At 41.3% G+C, this 18,031-nt stretch overlaps 1 long non-coding RNA gene across 3 annotated transcripts; it reads right to left on the bottom strand.

Moving 5' to 3' along the window:
* Positions 1-5,342: 5,342 nt before the first annotated feature.
* LOC118008914 lies at positions 5,343-16,983 on the bottom strand. 3 transcript variants are annotated; one of them, XR_004678764.1, is made up of 3 exons: positions 16,184-16,983; positions 15,869-16,067; positions 5,343-5,660 (listed from the first exon to the last, which is right to left on the bottom strand). It is a non-coding gene; the product is annotated as an uncharacterized LOC118008914 (long non-coding RNA). The 3 variants fall into 3 exon arrangements; XR_004678765.1 differs by lacking the exon at positions 5,343-5,660 and adding an exon at positions 6,313-6,326; XR_004678763.1 differs by lacking the exon at positions 5,343-5,660 and adding an exon at positions 10,640-11,114.
* Positions 16,984-18,031: the final 1,048 nt, after the last annotated feature.

Raw genomic sequence — 18,031 nt, forward strand, 5'->3', positions numbered from 1 at the left:
TATATCCTTAGTGGGATATACTCTAAAGGCACGAGGAAATCCAAAGCATCTTAACATCTTTCAGCAATCTTGTTAATAATAAGGTTGGTATTCTGAAACTGTTTCATGTAATATGTTGATGAAATTGGGAACCCGAATTTTGGGTATGAGAGAATAAATAGAGGTACAGATTAAATATCAAAGAGGTTAAGTAAAACCTTGCAGTTCTGAATTTAAATTGGAAGTACTATATATGGGGTGTCTGGGTGACTCTTGATTTCAGCTCAGATCATGATCTCAGGATCCTGGGATCAAGCCCTGAGTTGGGCTCCACGCTCAGTGGGGAGTCTGCTTGAGGATTCTCTCTCTCTCTCTCCCTCTGCCCTTCCCCCCCACTCGTGCATGCTCTCTCTCTCTCAAATAAATAAATAAATCTTTTTTCTTTTGAAGTATGACTCATAATATATATAAATATTTTTAAAGATTTATTTATTTATTTATTTGAGAGAGAGAGAATGAGAGACAGAGAGCATGAGAGGGAGGAGGGTCAGAGGGAGAAGCAGACTCCCTGCTGAGCAGGGAGCCCGATGCGGGACTCGATCCCGGGACTCCAGGATCATGACCTGAGCCGAAGGCAGTTGCTTAACCAACTGAGCCACCCAGGCGCCCGACTCATAATATATTTTATCTTTATAGAAAAAAAATCAATTTCCAAGCTCTGACATTGAAAGGGCCTGGAAACCAGACCAATCCAGCAGCATCGAATGCCCAGATTGTAGTATCCAAATACTATTTCACACTAAAATAGACCAGGACTTCTTGAAGAAATGGCTGCTTTCAATTCTGGGATAAGAAAAGTGTAAGAGAAGCTTGGAATATCTTGTCATATTAGAAAGTAAGGAAGGGGCACCTGGGTGGCTCAGTTGGTTAAGCGACTGCCTTCGGCTCAGGTCATGATCCTGGAGTCCCTGGATCGAGTCCCACATCAGGCTCCCTGCTCAGCAGGGAGTCTGCTTCTCCCTCTGACCCTCCCGACCCTCCCCCCTCTCATGTGCTCTCTCTCTCAGTCTCTCTGTCTCAAATAAATAAATAAAATCTTTAAAAAAAAAAAAAGAAAGAAAGAAAGGAAGCTATCAATGAGTGCTGGGAACGTATCAAAAGAATTCAGGTGCCAACTTACTGGAACTCCCACTTGCCAAATATTTGAGTATCCATAGGAAGTATAATTGCATAGGATGGAAACATGTTGGGTATACATAAAGTCATGAGTTCATGGTAAGATATATAAAAACAAAAACAAAAACAAAAACAAAACCCCTCACTGATCACTTGAAGATAACGGAAGGGAACTAATAAATCATTTTGAAAACTGATCAACAAAGAGAAAGAATCAAGATTCACCACCCTCCCAATGCCATTTATATGCCAAAGACTCCCAAATTTTCCACCTCTAAATCCAACCTCTTCCCTGAACTTGAGACTTATATGTCCACCTGCCTATCCAAGATCTCCATTTGAATATCTAATAGTCATGGCAAATTCAATTTATGTCCCAAACAAGAATCTTGATTCTCTTTCTTTCTTTCTTTCTTTTTTTAGGTTTCTTTTTTTTTATTTATTTAAGAGAGAGAGTGAGCACAAGCGGGGTGAGGGGCAGAGGGAGAAGGAGAAGCAGACTCCCCGCTGACCAGGGAGCCAGACGTGGGGTTCAATCCCAGGACCTCCCAGGACTGCAGGATCATGACCTGACCTGAAGACAGCCGCTTAACTGATTGAGCCACCCAGGAACCCCTTGCTTCTCTTTCTGTCCCAAATTTGTTCTTCTTAGTATTTCCTTTCTCAGCAGAATGAGCAATATCATCTGTTCACACCAAAAACATTGAAATCTTCCTTGACTCCTCTCTTCCTCTCATACCCCACATCTAATTTATAGAAATTCTATTGGCCTTTCCCTTGAAATGTATCCAGAATCACTCCCACCTTGGTCTATGCCAATCCTTGATTCCTTTGGACTCGTTTCTCCACAGCCTCCTATTTCTATCCTTGCATTCCTACAGGTAATTGTCTACACTGCAGCCAAAGTGACCCTTTACATATCCCTGTAAGATCAAGGCACTTCCTTGCTCAAAACTTTCCAATCACAGCCTGTCTTACTCAGAGTAGTGTGCAAAACTTTTTCCACATTTGCAGATAAAGTGGTACCACTGGAAGAATTAAAACATTAAAAAATAAGTAGATAAATAAGGACCAACCTGATCTGGTCACTTCCAACGACTGATGATTGCTGGAGTATAAAGACCTGGCCATCTCTTCCCAGCTCAGGACACCTCTGAAGGACAATTCTAGCTCTATAGAGCCCCAGAGGGTTGCCTGAGGCCTTTAATGGGTCTCTTGGTAACTCATCTTCTCTGCCCATGCCTGCTCACGTGCCCAGCCTCCCACAGGTGTTGATGCCAAGGGCTCTCCTAATGAACAGCCTGCGTTCTAACCTTCGTTTGAGAAACTGCCTGGCATGGTAGCCACGCCCCCTCCCACAGCACCTCCAATAAGCACCATTAACAGTGTACCTGCAAAAAGCCCAATGTGGACCCCTACATATACAAGGAAGTAGCCTGCCATAGAATACTCTCTGCCCTTAACACTGAACAATTCTTCCTCTTTTGAAATATTTCCAAACGGCCCTCACCAAGGATGCCAAATGGACCTGAAGATCTATTATAAAGTCTCCCACTTCCAAACATTCCACCATGATAGAACGCTTTCCAATCAGAGACGGTCTCAGTATTTTTTCTTTTGATTCTATAAAACATTCCAACACCCTGGAACTCAGGGTGAAACGGAAGTGACAGCAGATGGGTTCCTTTGCCGGAAGTTCGTGAATGAAGAGCCTATGTTAATTTTGTCTCGGACTTAGCTTTGTCTTTGACACGTCTCAGTCGGCTTCCCAGGGAACCCGACCTGGGATAACCGATCTGACTTATTTGCTTATTTTCTGTCTTCCCACATCGGTCCCTGAGAGTAGGGGATTTGTGGTGTCCCCTACGTTCTTCAGCCAGCTGGAGCCACCCAGCTCCTCACACTGAGCTGCTCGCTAGCCCGTATGCTGGATGAAGGCATGAATGAAATGACATTTAAACTGAGACCCAAATTACAAGCCAGGCCAAAATCTTGTTGGAAGAGCATTTTGGGTGTTAGGAACAGCAAGGACAATTCCAGAAAGAGCTCTTTCCTTCCTGTTTTGGTCCCAGCTCTTTGCATCTGTAACTTAGTATTTGGGACAGTTAAAAGATTTTTATTTGTGTGGGGGTTCCCCCCCCCCCCACTTCTTCCTCTATCCCATTCCAGGATCACTTGATGATTTTTATAAATTTAGCCAGGAGCTTACAGACCAATGTCTGTTAGTTTTCTACTGATGAGGTCTTATCAAACCTAAGTTGATGCCCTCCCACTATTTATACTTTTATGCTGGGAGGCCATGGTAGTTGATGCCAACTTGACTTCAGGGAGTTTACTATCTATTAGGAGTCTGTTTCACAATGAGCACAGGGAAGAGACCAGCATCTCTCAGGAGCTATGGGACTACAGTGCTATGGTACCAACGGCAGAGGGAAGACTCAGATCAGAATCATCTGGGGAGCCTTTTCTGCACATATATGCTAGATGTTCCCCCTCCCCTCCATTCACACACATTCTATGTACAGCCTGACTACGTATGTTTTGTTTTCTGCTTTAGTTTTTTAAAAATACTTTTTATGTCTAAAATCTTAAAAAAAAAAAAAAAAAAAAAACTTAAAAAAAAGGGGGGGTGCCTGGGTGGCTCAGATGGTTAAGCATCTGCCTTCGGCTCAGGTCATGATCCCGGAGTCCTGGGATCGAGCCCCGCATCGGGCTTCCTGCTTGGCGGGAAGCCTGCTTCTCCCTCTCCCACTCCCCCTGCTTGTGTTCCTGCTCTCGCTATCTCTCTCTCTGTCAAATAAATAAAATCTTAAAAAGAAAAAAAGAAGAAGAAGAACTTCTCCTTGCCCAGCAACAGCTCAGCCAATGAGAGACTGCCACAATTCAGGCAATGAAAAACCACTACCCTTCACATTCCCAGTTTCCTTCAGTGGACTTTTTGTTTATAAGGGTCCCTCCCAACTGCCCCCTCTATAAAAGAGGTTTTCTCTCCTTTGTTCTGCCAACTTGCCAATGGCTTTGCCATAGTTTGCACATCCCTAATTGCAATTTTCTGCTATTCCTGAAGAAACCCATTTTTTGCTGGTAAAATAACTGAACAGTTTTATTTTTAAGGTGAATAGTTAAAACATCAAATGCCTAGAATGGCTTCTTTCACCCTTCCCCTGGTGCTCTACTATTATCTATTCCTCATTTGACTCTTTGATTATCTTTGGAAGTTTATCTCTCTCTCTCTAAATAATCTGTTTATACTGTGATTTCTTTTTTTTATCATTTTAAAATATTATCTGTTCACTTACCAGCATGACAGTTGAGAATTTAGCTCACACTGTCTCTCTCTCTCTCTCTCTCTCACACACACACACACACACACACACACACACACACACACAACCCACTACTATCACCTCTTCCTCTCCTAATATGGTTAGAACATATTTTTAGTTCCTGCATTGATTTTTTTTTTTTTTTTTGGTATTTCTTTCCTTTGGATGTTGCAAGCGCTTTTCAAATGTCTGGTCGTTTTGTAATCATATGTAAGAGTGAAGCACTAGAAAAATGGATTAAGAGCTCTGTGTTCTTGGTTAAGTCTTGTTGACTGGCTGCATTTCACCCACTTATAGTGAATACACTATTGTCCAGGGGACCCCTACGTGCTAGAAGTCATCATCTTTGCACTTGGGAGCTCATGTTCCTCCTGCCCCCAACTGCCCTGCTCCCTGCCAACCCAGACCATTTATTAAATACACTTAGAGAACGACCTGCCAGTTTTTAATGCTTTATTAAACTATACTTATTGCTGTTATTTTTGTTGTTGCTTTTGCCTAGATACTAGAGAACTGTCTGCTGGACATCCTGCGTGCAGGGATGGGGGGAGGATGGGGAAACAAGACCTTCCTTAGCAACGATCTGGTAGTTCCCCTGTTTTCACTTCCACCTTCCACTCTGACCCTTGTGTCTCCCCAGCTCTCCAGATATGCTCCAGCCTTGGCTCTAGCCCGCACTGGGCATGGTCTAGGCCAGCAGGCCCTCAGTCATCAGCCTTCAACTTGGCTTTCCTCTCCCCGAAACTTACTGGAATCCCCCAGGAACAGATATTCCCCCACCCCTCCCATATACTACTGGCTGCTCATGGTTGTTATGGGCATATATATATATATATATTCTTTTATTTTCATTTTAATGGGGTCTCAGGAGGGATAGGAAATAAGCAGTCTGCTCTCTTGAACTGGAGGTTTACAACCTATTTTAACTTGAGCCTGCCTGTTTTGAAAGGCACAAGGTGATCCTGATGACCCACTCCCCCATACTCCCTTGGAGTCTCACTGTTGATTTGAACCGAGTCTGAGCCTCCCACGCCTAAGGTTCCCTAGTTCAATGAAAGGTACCCACATACCGCCCCCGCAACTGGTCGTAAAGCTGGGTTTCATCCAATTCCTTCTTTATCCTCCATCCCCACATCCAGTCCACCAGAAAGCTCTGTCATTTCCACCACGTAAAAGCACCTGATGGGCAAAGGGGGAAAATTATAGGTCAAACTGACTGAAGCTAGTTTTTTTTAAATCCTAATTAAAAGAAAAAAAACACATTAAAAGAATAGCACACCCAGAGCAGGATCAGTTAATTCCAGGTATTCGAGGATCATTCAAAATTAGGAAATATACTAAAACAATTCATTATATTAAGAGGACAAATAAGTAGGGTAGCCTGGGTGGCTCAGTCGGTTAAGGGTCCAATTCTTGGTTTCAGCTCAGGTCATGATCTCAGGGTCGTGAAATTGAGCCTGTGTCAGGCTCCACGCCCACTGGGGAGTCTACTTGAGATTCTTTCTCTCCCTCTTCCTCTGCCCCTCCTCTCTTTCTCTCTCAAATAAATAAATAAATAAATGAAGTAAAAAAGAGGTCAAACAAGTACAATTATATAATTTTCTTCATAAATGCTAAAGGGCATTTAATAAAATTGAACATTTAGTCTTGTTTTTAAAATTCCTTTTTAAAATAGAAAGTTAGGGGCACCTGGGTGGCTCAGTCGTTAAGCGTCTGCCTTCGGCTCAGGTCATGATCCCAGGGTCCTGGGATCGAGCCCCGCATCGGGCTCCCTGCTCCGCGGGAAGCCTGCTTCTCCCTCTCCCGCTCCCCCTGCTTGTGTTCCTTCTCTCGCTGTCTCTCTCTCTGTCAAATAAATAAATAAAATCTTTAAAAATAAAAAATAAAATAAAATAGAAAGTTAGGATAAAACAGCATGATAAAAACATTATGCCCAATGATAAAAAGGTTCTAGAAATGGATAGTGGTGATGGCTGCACAGAAATATGAATGTCCATAATGCCATGGCGCTGCATACTTAAACATGCTGAAAATGGGGCGTGCCTGGGTGGCTCAGTCAGTTGAGCATCTGACTCTTGGCTTTGGCTCAGGTCATGATCTCAGGGTTGTGAGCTGGAGCCCCACATCAGGCTGTGCACTCTGTGGGGAGTCTTTGAAATTCTCTCTCTCCCTCTCCCCTTGCCCCTCCTCCTGTCAAATAATTAAATAAAAATCTTTAAAAAAAAGATGAAAATGGTAAATTTTATGTTATGTATATTTTACCACTATATATATTTTTTAATATACATATTTTTATTAAGGTTTTAATTTTAATTCCAGTATAGTTAACATACAGTGTTATGTTAGTTTCAGGTGTACAATATAGTGATTCAACAATTCTATACATTACTCAGTGCTCATCATGATAAGTGTGCTCTTAATCCCCATCACCCATCCCCCCCACCCATCTTCCCTTTGGTAACCATCTGTTTCTTTCGTGTCTCTTTTTTCCTTTGTTTGTTTTGTTTTTTAAATTCCACATATGAGTGAAATCATATGGTATTTGTCTTTCTCTGACTGGCTTATTTCGCTTAGCATTATATTCTCTAGATCCATCCATGTTGTTACAAATGGCAAGATTTCATTCTTTTTTTTATGGCTGAATAATATTCTATTGTGTATATATATATATATATATATATATATATATACCCCACATCTTCTTTATTCATATATCAATCATTGGAAGCTTGCACTGCTTCCATAATTTGGGATTGTAAATAATGCTGCTATAAATATAAGGGTGCATGAATTAGTGTTTTTGGATTACAGCAGTATGATTCCTAAATCATAGGGTAGTTCTGTGTTTTTTTTTTTAAGATTAATTTATTTTTTTTAGAGAGAGACAGTGAGCACAAGCCAGGTGAGGGGCAGAGGGAGAGAATCCCGAGCAGACTCCCCACCGAGCGTGGAGCCCAATGCAGGGCTTGATCCCATGACCTTGAGATTACAACCCTGGGATCACAAACTGAGCCAAAATCAAGAGTCCGATGCTTAACCGACTGACACCCAGGTGCTCCATGGGTAGTTCTATATTTAACTTTTTGAGGAACCTCCATATTGTTTCCCACAGTGGGTGCACCAGTTTGCATTCATATCAACAGCATAAGAGGGTTCCTTTTTCTCCACATCCTTGCCAACACTTGTTTCTTGTGCTATTGATTTTAGGCATTCTGGCAGGTGTGAGATAATATCTCACTGGTGTTTTTTTTTTAAGATTTTATTTATTCATTTGTCAGAGAGAGAGAGTGAGAGAGAGCATAAGCAGGGGGAGCGGCAAGCAGAGGGAGAGGGAGAAGCAGGCTCTCTGCTGAGCCAAGGAGCCCAGTGCAGGACTTGATCCCAGGACTCTGGGATGATGCTGTTGGTATTTTGATAGGGATTGCATTAAATGTGTAGATTGCTGTGGGTAGTATAAACATTTTAACAATATTTGTTCTTCCAATGCATGAGCATGGAATGTCTTTCCACTTGTTTGTGTCATCTTCAATATCTTTCATCAGTGTTTTATAGTTTTCAGAAACAGGTCTTTCACCTCCTTGGTTAAGTTTATCCCTAGGTATTTTATTATCCTTGGTGTGATTGCAAATAAGACCCCTTTCTTAATTTCTTTTTCTGTTGCTTCGTTTTTAGTATATAACAATGCCATGGATTTCTGTACATTGATTTAGTATCCTGCAACTTTACTAAATTCATTTATCAGTTCTACTAGTTTCTTGGTGGAGTCTTTAGGATTCTCTATCTGTAGTATCATGTCATCTACAAATAGTGAAAGTTTTACTTCTTCCTTACCGATTTGGATGCCTTTGATTTCCTCCTCTTGTCTAATTGCTGTGGCTAGGACTTCCAGTACTATGTTAAATAACAGTGGTAGAGGGTGGCCATTCCTGTCTTGTTCCTGGCCTTAGGGGAAATGCTCTCAGTTTTTCACCATTGAGTATGATGTCACCTGTGGGCTTTTCATCTATGGCCTTTAATATGTTGAATTATGTTCCCTCCACTCTTACTTTGTTGAGGGTTTTTATCATGAATGGATGTTGTACTTTGTCAAATGCTTTTTCTGCATCTATTGAAATGGAGCCGCTCAATGGAGCATCAGTGTGCACAGCACGTATATGAGGCATTAACAAAATTTGTGCTGAGCCCAGGCCTAAGGCCAGCAGGCTTGTAGCGGGCAAGTCTTGGGCAGGGTGCTCTGCTAGCCCGTTAGGCACCGAGTGTCTGTGCAGAGCTGCCTCTTGCAGGTGGCTCGGTGCTTATGCTGGGGGGTGGGGGAGGACAATGGCGCCTGCCAGCTCCCGTGTTCCCAGAGAAGCCCCCAATACGCTCCAAGACCAGTATGAACAGATTTTCCCACCATTTGCCCCCGGCGTTATACAAACTGTCACTTCTATGTTGCCTCTCCGTGGGTTGTTGTCTCTTTAAGGGCAGGGACCCAGCTCTCACTTGCCCTTCGCCCTCCGGCCTGTCCAAAGCTGAGTCAGCTGACTTTTAAATCTCCAGGCTCCAAGTCCCGCTGGTTGTACAATCTCAGGGAATTCAGCCCTTCTAGTTTTCCAAGCAGATGCTATGGGGAATCGTCTTCCGGTGTGGGCTCCCTGGTGTGACGAACCATTTCTTTGCCCTAACCATGCCTTGCAGCTTCCTCCCTCCTGGGGCACCTCCCAACCACCATTCCTGCCCTTCTAACCTCTCAGATGCAGCTTCTTTTAGTTGTGGAGTTTGTTCTGCCAGAATTCTAATTACTCTCCAGTTTCTTTACAAGGCTGAGGGAGATCTAGTTGTAAACGTGAGATGGGGTAAGCTTAGGGTCCTCCTACTCTGTCATCTTCCCAAGCTCCTCCTGTCAATATTATATATATATATATATATATATATATATATATATATATATATATATTCTAAAGTCAGCATATGCTTGATGGGAACACAGTGAAAGCATTCTCTTTTGAGACGGGAATAAGATAACAGAGTTCACTATCATTACTTTTATTTAACTTTGATCTGGAGATACTAGCTAATGTAATTCGGCAAAAGAAATAAGTTAAAGGTATAAAGTTGGAAATGAGAAGGTAAAATTATCATTATTTACATTTGATACAATTGTAGACCTAAAAAAACTAAAGAATCAACTGGTCACTATAAAAAATAAGATAATTCAATAAAATTTATAGATACAAAATTAAATAGAAATATATATACAAAAGTAATATATAGGCTTCATATATACAAACAGAAGAAGTATTGAAAGAAAAGACCCCCCTTTACAAAAGCCACTGAAAAGATAAAATATCTAGGAATATACTTAAAGTATTTGCCTGATTTATACGAAGAACAGTTAAATGTTCCCAAGGGATACAAGAAAACCTTTTTAAAGTGGAAAGGAATGGCATATTTTTGGATAAGAAGCATCGGTGTCTTAGAAATGGTTAATTTTCCCTCAATGAATCTATCATTTTAATGTGAGCCCAATTAAAAAATATCAACAAGATTTCTCCTGGAAATAGACAGTTTCTAGAGTCCACCTGGGCAAAAAAGAATAATCAAGAGTAGACAATCACTGTTTTCCCAAGAAGACAGATAAAAAGGAACTAGATTTACAAAATATTAAAATTTATCATGAAGCTCTGACAATTAAGACCGTGTGATAATGATGCATGAATAGATGGATCACTTCAACAGAAGGTCCAGAAATGAGACAATTACCCACAGAAATGTAATATGTTAGAAGTGTATGTGTAATAGATGTTAGAAGTGGCATGTTGGAGCAGTGTGGAAATGCTGAATTATTCAACAAATTATATGGCAACTACTGGTGAGCATGGGGTGGTTCCACTAGAAGGGACCGAATAGCCTAAGTTGACCTAAAACTTAGAACCATAAAAGAAACTATTGGTATCAATGACAAAAAATTAAATATTTCTTTTTTTTTTTTTTAAGATTTTATTTATTTATTTGAGACAGAGAGAATGAGATACAGAGAGCATGAGAGGGAGGAGGGTCAGAGGGAGAAGCAGACTCCCCGCCGAGCAGGGAGCCCGATGCGGGACTCAATCCCGGGACTCCAGGACCATGACCTGAGCCGAAGGCAGTCGCTTAACCAACTGAGCCACCCAGGCGCCCATAAAAAATTAAATATTTCTGAATGGCAAAGAGCACCATGAGCAGAGTCAGAAGACAAACAAACCGGGAGAAGTGATTACAATTCAAATGACATGTATAAAATCAAAAATAAAAATACTGTCCACCTAAAAAGAAAAACTGGTGGAGGCTATGAGCAGGCAGTACACAGAGAATGAAATACAAATGCCTCTTAAATGTGGGGAAAGATGCTCAAACTTGCTCATAATAAGATAAATAAATAATTAAACTACCCCCAGAAACTCTTCACTTACCAGATTCCCAAGCTCCAAAAATTTGATCATCCAATAATTGGCAAAGATGTGGGGGCAAGGCTCTCTCAAACTTTGCTAGTTGGGGCTAGAAATTGGCAGGACGTCTGGGAGGGGCAAATGACAGTGCCTGTCAAAATTACAAATGCACTTCCAGGAATTTATCCTCCAGGTACACTCACACAAGGGGGGCAGCAAAAGTCTGGAAACAACATAAATGTCCATCACTAAGGAAGAGGTTAAATCGATTATGGTGCATGCATCCCATGGAATTATGCAGTCACCAAAATGAATGTGGTATCTGTTTAAATGCTCACCGGGAGTGATTTCTAAGATATACTGTAAAGAAAAAAAGCAAGGTGCAGAGCATTATATACAATGAGTTATCAATTGAGGAAATGTATTTGCTTGCATATGAAAACAATCTCTAGAAGAATACATAAGAAGCTGATACAATGTGCTGCTTCTGGGGAGGAGAACTAGGTGGCTGGGTAGAAGGGAAACTTTTACTCTGTTTTTGTTTGTACCTTTTGTGTTTGAATCCTGTGGAGGTACGACCTAGCCAAAAACACATTTTAGAGACATATTTTAATAAAATAAAGTATATCTCCAATCTGCCTCTTCCTCGGCATCTCCACTTGCCACTTCTGTTTTCTTAATGACTTAGTGACTCAAATGGCTCCTCTTACGAGGAGAATAGAAGACTATTCTAAGTAGTTTTCTATCTCCCCACCACATTCTTTCCCACTGCTACGCTCAGTGATAAGAGCTGTGAAAATAATGAACACTTTGACATTATGTTCTGTTTGTTCTGTTCACTTTGTTCTATTCATTTATTCATTGTCACCTGATTCCCTGCCCCACCATGGCAGGACTTTTTTTTTTTTAAGATTTTATTTATTTATTTATTTATTTATTTATTTATTTATTTATTTATTTATTTATGTCAGAGAGAGAGAGAGAGAGAGCAGGGGGAGGAGCAGAGGGAGAGGGAGAGAGAGAATCTCAAGCCGACTCCGTGCTGGGTGCGCCCCACGCACGGCTCGATCTCATGGCCTGAGATCATGACCTGAGCTGAAATCAGAAGTCAGCCGCTTAACAGACTGCTCCACCCAAGCACCCCCCATGGCAGGCAATTCTTAATGGTTGACTGATTTCTGCAAACCTAGCACTTAGCCCTCATCTGACACATTCAATGGTTGTCAAATGATTGCAAATTTACAAAGAATGAGACTGTCTCACATGGATATTCTTCTCAGCAAGGTGGATCAGGGGCAGGCATTATTGCCCTCATCTTCTAGATGAGGAAATTAAGGCTAAGAAAGGATTTAAAGGGGTTTTTGTTTGTTTGTTTGTTTTTAATTTTATTTATTTATTTGACAGAGGGCACAGCAGGGGGAGTGGCAGGGCAGGGAGAGGGAAAATCAGGCTCCCGCTGAGCAGAGAGCCTGACGTGGAGCTCGATCCCAGGACCCCAGGGTCATGATCTAAGCCGAAGGCAGATGTTTAACCGACTGAGACACCCAGGCACCCCAAGGCTCAGGAAGGTTGTGTCTGAGGCCACATAGCTGGTAAAGTGACAATGCTGAGATTGCTGCTCCCAATCCAGGGCTCTTTACACCAGCGGGTCTATCTTGGCCGGAAGCTTAGGACCACTCAGCTAGAGCTCCACTCCCATCCCAAGGTACTCTGGGTAAATTCCCAGGCTACTATCCAAAGCAGGGGTCCTTAACAGGGGCCCCCTGGGTTGGTTTTAGTAAGCCTGTCAACCTTTTTAGCTTGCATGGAGAATTTTGCATGTGGGTTCATTTCTACAGGGAGAAGCTTCTCAAAAGATCTGTGACACGCCTCCACCAGGTGAGTTCCTATGTCAAAGATTCATCTATTATGGCTTCAGAAGGTGTTCATTCATCTTGGGTAAATACCTAGGGTTGTCAAGGAATCTGAAGTGCTGGCTTGGGAGTTACCAGTATAAGCCATCACAGAAATGCATTCATGCTGCCAAAAACCCAGAATGGACAGAATCTAAACATCTCCCCACCCCATCACCACCACCTCAACACACCGCCGTTCTTACTCCCTGATGTTCCCAAGAAAGACTAGAAAGCATGTCCCTTTCTTTAGTAACTTCTGAAGCCACGAACCATTAAAAAAAAAACAAAAAACAAACAAAAAAAACCACGTAAAACATTTCACACCTTTGTCCCACATAATAACATGGTCTACCAGAAAGTTCACTACGGGTCCCGTGCACCAGTTCAAAATCCCGTTACAAGACTTGAGTCTTGTAATTTATTTATCCAGGACAACTTTTTTATCTACTTCTAGGTTTTTGTGAGGAACAAATTAGCAATTGCTCAATAGATTGTGAAGTAGGGTGAAGGTAGCTTCTACCCTTGAAAGAAATATCTATCAGACAATAGTGGATCTTCTGTAGTACCCTCCCCCCCAAGCCTCCCTTTCCACCTCAGGCAGAGAACCAAGACTGATTTCATTTCTCTTCCTGCATTACCAACACCCTCTTCTTGACAAAAGCATCCCTAAGTGTTGCTTTGGAAAAAAGACAGTCTTGGGATAGAAATGACCTAGCTAGAGTGTCTATTTTCTGTAAAGCTTTGGGCAAGTCATATGTTCTGACAGCAACCCAGTTTTCTCATCCATAAAATAGGAGTAATACTCCAATTTCAGATTAGTGCCAGGCCCTTAAGCATTCAGTAATGGTGGTTATTATTGTAATTGGGTGCTGTTTCCAGCCCAGGCCCTCTGCCAGAGTCTCTTCTGTGGAGCAGCCTGAAACCATGTCTACACAAAGAGCAAAAAAACAGACCCAGGAACATGTAAATGGGATGATACAGTATGTAATCATTTGCATAAGGCTTCTTTCATTCAGCATAATGTTTTGAAATTCATCTAGGTCTCAAGTATATCAGTAGCGGATATTTTCCATTGTATGAATACACCTCAATTTATTTGGCCATTCTGTTCATGGACAGCTAGGCTGTTTCCAGTTTTTGCCTATTATGAATACAGGTGCTAAAAATATTCCAGTATAAGTCTTTGTATGAATGTGCGCTTTCATTTTTTCTTGGATAAATATCTAGGAATGCAATTGCTAGGTCATAGGAAAGGTGCATCTTTAACTTTAAAGAACTGCCAAATCTTTTTCAAAAGTGGGTGCACCATTTCTCACTCCCATCAACAGCATATGAGAGTTCCAGTTGCTCCACAACCTTCCCAGCTGGAAGCGAGGTTTGCTCAAATCTGACAATCACATAGAAGGAAGAATTTGCTGATGCAAGAACTCCTCTCTTCCTTTTTGATGTCAACTTCCTCGCTGGAATTTTAAGGCCTTACATGGCTCTCTGGAAACTTTTCTTCAACTTCTTATAGATTTTGAAGACAAGTAAACTCTATCCCGAGAGGAACTAACCTGAACCAATTTGGATTTGTTGAAGTTAAACAGAAGGTACATGAAAAACATAGATTAATCAGCCTCTCAGACATCATGAGAATCAGTAAGATTCAAGTTACTTGATCGATTTATTTTACTTTATTTTTTTAAAAGATTTTATTTATTTGTTTGACAGAGAGAGACACAGTGAGAGAGGGAACACAAGCAGGGGGAGTGGGAGAGGGAGAAGCAGGCTTCCCGCCCAGCAGGGAGCCCGATGCGGGGCTTGATCCCAGGACCCTGAGATCATGACCTGAACCGAAGGCAGACGCTTAACGACTGAGCCACCCAGACGCCCTGATCGATTTATTTTAAATCAAATTCCCTGAGTAAATACTCAACTGCTATTTGTTCACATAACCCAAGGGTGACCAGATGATACCACACTTCCTCTGTTAACTAGATCCTATTTGGAGAAGCCCGTTTCAGGTTTAATAAATCTAATGCAAAGGAGGAGTAGAAATTTCCATTATCAACAAGCTTAACTTTGGCAAGACCCTTCAAGCCTCACAGAATTTTGTAGGAGGAAGGGGCCCTCATATTCACCTAGCCCAGAGGATCTCAAAATCTGATGTACCTAAGAAGCAGGTTGAGTCGGCAGATTGGTAGGACCCACAGACTCGCTCTGTAGGCCAGGACACAGGAATTTTCAGTTGTATCAAGCTCCCACCTGAAGACCTCAAACCACAATTTGCGGAAAACTAATTTAATCTAACCATACTTCCCCTGTGAAGAACCAATTTATGACAGAACAGTTAAAAGCCACCACAACAACAAAAATAGAAAACTGATTTCCTTTATTTTCCTATTCTTGGAATTTCCTAGGTCCAGCTGTGGGGGAGGAGAAAAAATTGTACTGCATTTAAAAATCTATTTGCAAAGCTCCTCTTGGATATATTCTCATTCCCAAGCTCTTGAAGTTTGCTCTTTTCTGAATATCAGGCAAGGGTTAATTTCCAAGAGGCGTTGGTATAGGTGCCAGAGATAGAGTCTGGCACACGGAGTGTAGTGAGAGAGCACGGGCTGGGGCCCACACAGAAGCCTTCTGGAATCTGGTCCTGCCTCAAGACCAATGCCATGCGCCGACAAGACTCTACTTTGTTGTGCTGCTCACCTCAACAATGAATTATATTTTAAATTCTCCTCTAGAATTTCTCCTCCAGGAAATACAATGACTTCAAACATAATAAAAGGCAAAGGTGAATCCCAGACCTAGGGTAAATTTTTCCTAACACGTACTCTAATCCACTGAAAGCTTCCCTGAGCAACTAGATTTCAGCTAAGCAACGTGGCAGAGGATGGCTGTGTGTGTGCTTCTCATTGGCCCAAGGCATGTTTAACTTAATGCTTCAGAGTTTTAAAACTATGATTGCTTATAAATTCATAAAATCATTCCTAAATACACAAAAGCCCTTCAGTCCTTGGATAGTGTTTCTGCAGGAAGAGTTGAAACGTAACTACTTTTGAACAGAGTTGAGTCATGATATTTGGCTTCAAACATTTACCTTCTAGAAAGAGGCATGTAGATAGCAGCATGTTTATGGGATGTGCTATTGTTTCCTTGCAAAAATTTGGAAGATTTATTCTTGATGGTACCAATGGCTGGTAGTCCCCAGGTGATGTATCCAGTGATGTCTGCAGTCACCATGCAGCTGCTCCATTGTGTTGACAATAAACTTGGCTCCGTTTTCTTGCTTTATTCTGCTGCAGAACATGATGTATAGTACGTGAACGTGCAGGTATCCCTCAAAGGAAAGAACACGTGCATTCTAAAAAAAATGTGCTGTAAAGTAAATTTGGATTAAATGAATCTGACTTACCCATTGACTTCTATTATAGAATCAGAAGAACATACCACAGGGGTAGGAAAATTGGTCCTTGGATGTAATACACTTATACTTAATAATGCAGCAGCGCCTGTAATGAGACATATTCAAAGGGAAAACAATAACTCTCTGATAAAATATTAACAATAATGCACTTGTACTGAATATAATTATTTTAAAACCACTGCAAGTAGAACTATAAAACAGTGCCAAACTCTAGAAGCCTGGTTGTTTGCTTCACATGTGGTTTCCAAGCGGCAATCAAACTACTAAATTTCCACAGTTTACCAGCCTTAAATGGCAAAATACTTCTAATTTCATGTCCAAAGTAATTATTTTACCATTTTTGCCTTATTCTGGGATGGGAAAAGACTATTAGTGTTCATCTGCTCTTGAAAATTCCATGTTCTGGCTGAGAAAAAGGGGTGACCTATATGCATTCACTCATTCATTCATTCACTTATCTAGATGCCTACTACGTCTCAGACATCTGCTAGTTGCTGATGTTAAGAAAATAAAATACAAAATTTCTGTTTTCAGGGAGAACAACAAGAAAGCAGACAAGTGCCCTACAGTGCCCAGACGGTGAAGCACAAGATGTTAGTGCAGTCCATAGAAATGCAATTAATACAGACCTCTCTGAAAAATGGTGTTGGATTTGAACATTTAATATAAGATCTTGAGCTGGTGGCCCTATGGCTCAATCCAGCCTGAGAGTGAGTTTTATTTGGATTTGGATTTTTAGATTTTAAAAAAGAAGGAGAGAACTAACATTCGTAAATTGGAAGATTTCACACACAGAGAAAAATCGTGTTTTTTGTTTTTTCTTGAAAAAACAAATGATCTGGGGCGCCTGGGTGGCTCAGCCGTTAACTGTCTGCCTTCGGCTCAGGTCATGATTCCAGGGTCCTGGGATCGAGCCCCACATCAGGCTCACTGCTTGGGGGGAAGCCTGCTTCTCCCTCTCCCCCTCCCCCTGCTTGTGTTCCTTCTCTCGCTGTGTCTTGCTCTGTCAAATAAATAAATAAAATCTTTAAAAATTTCAAATAAGGCAAAACATTAAAAAAAAAAAAAAGAAAAACCAAATGATCTGACAATATTAGGCATGAGTCTCCATGTGGCAACAATTCGTATAAGTGAGTTGTAGCTATCCTTTTTTCTTTCTTTTTTTTTTTTTAATTTTTTTTTTTTAAGGATTTTATTTATTTGACAGAGAGAGAGAGAGCACAAGTAGGCAGAACAGCAGGGAGAGGGAGAGGAAGAAGCAGGCTCTCCACCGAGCAGGGAGCCTGACGTGGGGCTCGATCCCAGGACCCTGGGATCATGACCTGAGCCGAAGGCAGCCGCTTAACCAACTGAGCCACCCAGGCGCCCCTATCCTTTTTTCAGAAGGGCTTTAAGCCAGCTAGCTAATAATGATCCCCCACTATTACCTCTGGCTGCCCTGAATTGGGAATGAGAATCAGTTGCCACTTTTTAAAAAAATTGAGATATAATTGACATTTATCATCACACTCCAATTGTTTTGTTTTGTTTTGTTTTGTTTTGTTTTGTTTTGTAGTAGGAAACTGTCTCTTTGAACCTGTGTCTTTATATAAAGGAGAAAACTGAAAGACCAAGAAAATGGAAGTGAGTATATTACTTCTATTTGGCCTTCACTCATTGCATTGGAGTCAGAAACTCTTGTTTTAAGAACCAGTAGGAATTAGTCAAATGGAGAATGAAGGAAGAAGGTAGGAAGAGTATAAGGAGTAGTGTATGCAATATAATAGCTGTGTAGTCAATGTATGGGATTGTAGATATTTTGACGTGAATGGAGGGTGGGGGTGTCTATAATGAAAA

Source organism: Mirounga leonina, unplaced genomic scaffold (assembly GCF_011800145.1).
Source record: "Mirounga leonina isolate KUSES-001 unplaced genomic scaffold, KU_Mleo_1.0 Mir_101609, whole genome shotgun sequence".
Lineage (NCBI taxonomy): Eukaryota > Metazoa > Chordata > Mammalia > Carnivora > Phocidae > Mirounga > Mirounga leonina.